The 6,770-nt window shown below is 43.1% G+C and overlaps 1 long non-coding RNA gene across 1 annotated transcript; it reads right to left on the bottom strand.

The window, feature by feature from the left end:
* Positions 1-220: 220 nt before the first annotated feature.
* LOC310687971 lies at positions 221-4,557 on the bottom strand. Its single transcript, XR_014516696.1, has 3 exons — positions 3,812-4,557; positions 2,116-2,271; positions 221-449 (listed from the first exon to the last, which is right to left on the bottom strand). It is a non-coding gene; the product is annotated as an uncharacterized lncRNA (long non-coding RNA).
* Positions 4,558-6,770: the final 2,213 nt, after the last annotated feature.

Genomic DNA, 6,770 nt, shown 5'->3' with positions numbered 1-6,770 from the left:
GATTTTTTTTATTTTGACTATGGCAGACCAACACGGCTACCTATCTGTAACTGGTATCTCTTTGTGACACATAGACATGCATACCATAGTGACTGTAGTAATTTAGATACATTTCCTTACAAGAAACACGAGCATGGGAGTTTACAGAAGATCCCAAATGTGTGTGTGTGTGTGTGTGTGTGTGTGTGTGTGTGTGTGTGACAAGAGTGGCTGAAGAAGGTCTTGCAAAAACTAGTTGTAACTGCCAATTAATAAAACCACAATGTTAACTCTAGTCTCGAGATACTGAGCCCAAGTTTATTGCACATGCCTAAGCAAGCAATACCATATTTGTCGCTCGAAAGGAATGAATTGGACTTTGTATTTTAACATTCCTTTATGAATACATTACAGTACGGTATATGTGGTGATACTGGTAATATTCACCAGCCTGATTTCCTTGATGGTTGCTGTGGAAACAGAAATTAAATAATTTGTGTGATGTTGGACTATAAATAAATCTATGGAAGTGATCTGTCAGGCCTATTGTTTCAAACCACATGATTCCTGGTGTGTTGTGAGCATGTGATATAACCATGTGAAACACAACCTGGACAGCCACAGCTTGTGCAGTGGTGTGTACTGCAAAGCTTGGCTGCCATCATCAGACAGCACCCAAGGAGAAGAGGGAGGACTGAAAGCTGCACAGCACAGGTGACATCACACTATGCCTTCAAAAGACCTGATAAAGTCTTGTGACATCAGTAATATCATTGGAGATATTTGTACATGCAATACAGATGCACAAAAACTGCACAGATTTGGCCTTTTTTGGTTCATGGTAGTGACAACCCATGCATGTACAGTGGTACCTCGGGTTAAGAACTTAATTCGTTCAGAGGTCCGTTCTTAACCTGAAACTGTTCTTAACCTAAAGCACCACTTTAGCTAATGGGGCCTCCTGCTGCCGCTGCGACGCTGGAGCACGATTTCTGTTCTCATCCTGAAGCAAAGTTCTTAACCTGAGGTATTATTTCTGGGTTAGCGGAGTCTGTAACCTGAAGTGTATGTAACCTGAAGCGTATGTAACCAGAGGTACCACTGTACCTCTGGTACAGACACTCATACACACACACACACACACACACACACACACACACACACACACACACACTATAAAGTACAGTTGACCAACTATAACAATTTACATAGGCCATGAACTGCCAGTGGTTGTAGGAACACTTTTGCAACTTAAGACTGTTTTAAATGCCATTGTAGAAAATGAATGTCTTGCTAACCCATTTGGACCAAGCTATAATAAGGTTGTAAGGCACAGTTGTTGTGGTGGTGGTTCTTCTTTTTTTTAAAGCTCCTTTTGGTATTTGATCTCTCTGGATTCCACTGCTCTTCCCATGCTTGGACATCTGCTCCAACAAAACTGACTTGCTTGCTCAAGATAAGAAACATTCTCACAAATTTTGCCAACTATATCAATTTGTTCCTGAGTCTAAAAAGGTAAATTGTTTCAGCTATAACTGAAAGTGTGCTTCAGTGCTCAGTGAATCAGTATTATTGCTACTGGAGTGAGAGATAAGAGACTATAACAGGACTGCGGAAGAGTATCTAGAGTCCAGTAGATGTAAATTAATGGTTGAATAGGATGAGCACACTTCGCCCAGAAGGGGAGAATATGATCCATAAACTTCCCTACTCCCCTGTATATTTTTAATGACTTGTCCCAAGACAACTTTAAAGTTATGGCTATATAGTAAAAGGAAACTTTCTTAACATTTGGAAGATTTTGTGGCTTAGCCTATTGATACTTTTAATAAATTACTAATTACTAATCCTTTATGCATGACACAAAGAATAAGAAGCAGTTTCAAAGAATAACCTTGTGTGCTTTTTTGTTGGAGGCAAAAAGGAGATAGAAGGTAGGAGTTTCCAAAGTGAGACAAATAAAGGGTGATGAATTTGGATGTCTGTCAATGAGTCTCTTAACAGAAACATGTTAAATACCGGTGTGTGGGTGTGCATCAGTTCTTTTGTGGGCTGAATAACAAGGCAGATTTGGTGATTATAGGGTCTTCCTCCCCCTTCCAGAAGCAAAACACAATGTCAATAATCCCTTCCCACCTGAGTCAGATCAGGATCCCCACAAAGCCATGTGTCATTCTGTTGTTTCTGTCCTTTTCGGCATCTTCTGTCCTCTACTTTTCAGTACCTCCAGGTTCCTCAAGGTTTGAGGGCTTTGCAAGAAATTAGGCTGTCCAAAATGTTGCCTGCGGAGCACTATAGTTAAAGAACAGCAGTGGATAATTATTATTATTATTTTACCAAATGAGCAATGACTCTGGTGTGAGATGTAAATGTTGTTGAACTGTTTGGGAACAGCTACCATGGTGCTATCAAATTCAATATAAATGTAAATTAGGGTTGCCATATTTCAAAAAGTGAAAATCCAGACACAAAAGTTTTGCCCGCAGTTTTGGGCAAATTTGATGTTTGTTGGCGATTTTTCAGGAAAATCGGCAAAAACAACACTGCCAACATGGCAGTTGCCATACATCCGGATTTTCCAAGACATTTTGCCTATTTCCACCCAGACACTGCTTCTGACTGCAGTATCCCGGGTACTTCCAGGAAATTCTGGGTGTATGGAAACCCTAAAATGTACAATTGCCGAGAAAATTGCCGAGAAAACACAGCACAGTCATATTTGACTTCAGAAGAGATTCTCCCTCCCTCATGAGGGGATTGGCGAAAAGGAGGTTAAAAGGTAGAAGAAGAAGAAGAAGAGTTTGGATTTGATATCCCGCCTTTCACTCCCCTTCAGGAGTCTCAAAGCGGCTAACATTCTCCTTTCCCTTCCTCCCCCACAACAAACACTCTGTGAGGTGAGTGGGGCTGAGAGACTTCACAGAAGTGTGACTGGCCCAAGGTCACCCAGCAGCTGCATGTGGAGGAGCGGAGACGCGAACCCGGTTTCCCAGATTACGTGACTACCGCTCTTAACCACTACACCACACTGGCTCTCGAGGAAAAAGGTAAAATCAAGAGGGTCAAATCTCTTTAAAATGCTTGAGAGTCGTTTAAAACCAAAGTATTAGAAGCCTAGCTAGAATGTATACCATAGATCAAATCCAGTACACAGCCATAGTGTTTGCTGTAATCACAAAGGTGACAAATATTAGTTCATTGCAGCTAGCTAGTCAAAAAAGCATGTGCATTGTGTGATTTATTTAAACCCTTTAAAACTATGAAAACAAAAGAAATCTGAAAATGGGGGTGGGTTTGAAAACTGTTTGCTTACAAAACGCATTTCATTATCTCTTTGTAATGCTGGTGGTTATTCCTCTTTTACTGGTTCATTCAACAGTTTGCTTTTAATCATTTTGTTTTATTATTTTTAATTCAGCACTATGTAATGGCATATGCTATAAGCCATGAATCAGGGAGCGACTAATGACTAAAACTCGTACAGTTATTCTCTTTTGCTCTGTCTATTATTTTGCTGCAGCCACAACCCAGTATACAACACAAGAGTAGATTCAAATGGAATCACCATATGCCAGCCTGAAATGGAAAACTGATGATTGATTATACATCTTGTGATGGTATTACCCCTAATCAAAAAGTGATGTGACAGCCTTGACTGAATCTGGGTGCAAGAGAAATTATGTGAAGGGTCATAGCTCAGGGGTAGAGCATCTGCCTTGCCTACAGAAAAACCCAGGTTGAATCCTCAGCATCTCTAGGTATCAGGTTTCCGGGAATCCTATGCCTCCCATGGTGGGATGCCAAGAAGCAGATAAACAAGAAGAGTTCTTACCAAGTAGTTTATTCAATATTCACAGAGAGAGACAAAGGAATGCAGTCTCTCTTAGATAATGGCGTTGTTCCAAGTAAAGTCTCACGCCCTCAGTCCCTCCCATTCTACATCACCCCTACACCAGCTGATCTGTGCTTTCTGCCTCTGAGCTTTCTGTTCTACTATTCTCAAGGCACGCCTGGTCCTGGGAGATGCGGGGCCAGGAAGGCTTTCTAGAGACACTGAGTCTGTTAGCTGTCTCTGCCCTGGTGCTTCTCCTTCCTGCTGTTCTCTCAATATTTCCCAGCTCCTCCCCTCTGCAGCCTCTGAGCTATGACCTTCTGCAAACCACTGTCCTAAATCTATACTGTCCTCCTCTTCTTGGGAATGTGCAGGGGGCGGGGTTTCCCACCATTCCTCCTCAATCCACCCCTGACACTAGGTAGGGCTGGAAGAGACTCCTCTCTGAAATCCTTGAGAGTCAGTGGCTGCCAGTGTAGACAATCTGACTCAGAATAAGGCTGCTTCCTATGTTCCTATATGACTGAGAAGACAACCAGACCCTCCAAGTGTCCCTATTTTCCAGGGATAGTCCTGGATTTACAGCAGCCTTCCTGATTTCTGATTTGATCCCAGAATGTCCTGCTTTTCCTTAGGACGTCCCTATTTTCATCGGATAAATGTTGGAGGGTGTCGTAGGATGTCCCTATTTTCATCTAAGAAATATTGGAGCATATGGAGTTATGCGACCCCCCCCCCGAGCCAAGGAAATAAGTAGCTATACAACCTTTAGAAGACATGTGAAACCCTGTATAGGGAAGGTTTTTTTAAAATGTTTAATGTTTTATTATGTTTTTATATGTGTTGGAAGAGTGGCTGGGGGAACCCAATCAGACGGGCAGGGTGTAAATAATAAAACTATTATCATTATTCTGGAATATGACGTCCCTATTTTCGTTGGATAAATGTTGGAGGGTATGCACACTCCAGTTTTGAAAAGCTCCTGCCTTAAGTTGCATCTAATAACCCAGGAAGCAAGGTGGCTGTGGAGGTCAATAATATTTACCCGACCTGTGCTTGAACATTGGGGAAAGGGTAGCTCTTCATTAAAAGTACAAGTCACACACCCTGATTCTCTCCTCCTGCTCCCAATTTAGCCACTTTGTGACTTTCCTACAGCCTTCTAGAACAGTTACTAAGCAGATCATCACAAAATGTGAATGGGCTCCTTCCACCTGCCAGTCAACCACCACACCAGACCAATCCTGTAGGTTAACAAGCAGAGCACATCTGCTTGGGCTACCTTCATTTTCATAAACTGCCAACTTCCCATTCAAACAAATGAGAGCTGTTTTTTTCTAATGCCCCCTGTTTGGATCAGGACCATAGCAAGGTTAAAATCTCCCTATCCTCATATCCTCAGGGTCCCTATCTGGCAATTTGAGACTTGAAAAGCTTGCACTCGAGGATGAACTACATGATAAACGTTGCATGTAGTTTGGTCCTCATGAAAGCAAATGAGAGCGCCGAGTCCAGGGATCAGCAAAACGAGGCAGTAAAGATAGAGATAATGCATTGCAGACAGTCAAAAATCCTCTTAGCACAATGCTGCTGAATCAAGGTAATCATCGCAATATCTGGTGTTCTGTTCTGCTCCAGGTAAGCACTGATAATAAGAAACAATGAAAAACAGCTTCCTAGCTGTGGAATATATGCCATAAATAAAGCGTGGGCTCTGCCTCTGTACCTACAAACAGAGGAGAATAGGTCTGTTGTCATGGCCAGCACACCTGTGAGATAGGGTGAGGAGCCGCTATGGGCAGCAGAAGACCCCCATGGGTACCTTACTATGTGACTGAGAACCATCAAACCGTTCTTTCCTTATTCATCTTCATCCTCTTCCTAGAGGGTAGAAGCATGGTTTGTCTCAGAAAAAGCAGTGAATAACTATGAAACTATGAAATTTGCTTCCACAGAATGTGGGGAGGGCCATCAACATGGACCGCTTTAGAAGGGGATTGGACAAATTCATGGAGGATAAGCCTATCAACGGCTAACTAGAGGGCCAGGGAACCTTTTTTCAGCCTGAGAGGCATGTTAAATTCTGGGCTACCTTCCAAAAACCCCATGCCAGTGTGTGGAGCAATGAGTGCAATTTTACCTTCACACAATTGCACAGTAGGCGAGGTTCTACACAGCTCTGTCCTCCATCCAGGCAAGAGGCATTATGAAAGTTCAAGTACACAAATGTGTGTGAAGCAGGGCCAGTGAAGGGTGTGGTCTAGGGAGAGGGTGAGTGGCCTGGAGAGAGTTCCAAGGGCCAGGCAGAGAGGTCTCCAGGGCCACATTTGGCTCCTGGGTTTGAGGTTCCTCACCCCTGCTATACCTCCAGGATCAGAGACAGCATGACTCTAGGAAAAATCATTTGTTTCTGGCATGAGTGAAAGGACTGCCAATGAGTCATTGGGTAGGGGGGGAGGGGGACTCCAGCTTAATCACTCCCCTTCTTTGTGGCTTGCAGTCAGAAAAGCAGCAGGTCAGATATTTCTCTCTACAATTTGTGCACATGTCTATAAAGTACACACATGGGACTAGATGGCCTGGGAATAATTCTTCCCACCACCCATGGCACTAAGTTAGGCCAGTCACTAATTTTGCCCCCCACCACTCTTTTCTTATGGAGAAGAAAAGCCCAAACCTCTAAGTTCCCGACTTATTTTGCTACCCAGAGAGGCAGAGGGAGGAGGGTACTAGAGGCAGCAAAGATTGTCCCAGAATTGACATGGGTGGATGAGAGTAAAGAGTAAAGCAGTTTTAACCAGCCTTAGTCAATCCTTGCATCCTCAGGTAACAGAGAGAGGCAGAAGGAGGGGAGAGGCTTTTTGAGGTGGATTTGGGTGAGAAGAATGGTGTTGACCTCCAATCCTAAACTCACCAGAAACTGCTCAGCTTCTGGACAATAAGCTGAAACAAAATGCGT

Source organism: Podarcis liolepis (assembly GCF_965112155.1).
Source record: "Podarcis liolepis genome assembly, chromosome: 10".
NCBI classification, from domain to species: Eukaryota; Metazoa; Chordata; class Lepidosauria; order Squamata; family Lacertidae; genus Podarcis; species Podarcis liolepis.
This window is presented reverse-complemented; position numbering and strand designations above follow the sequence as displayed.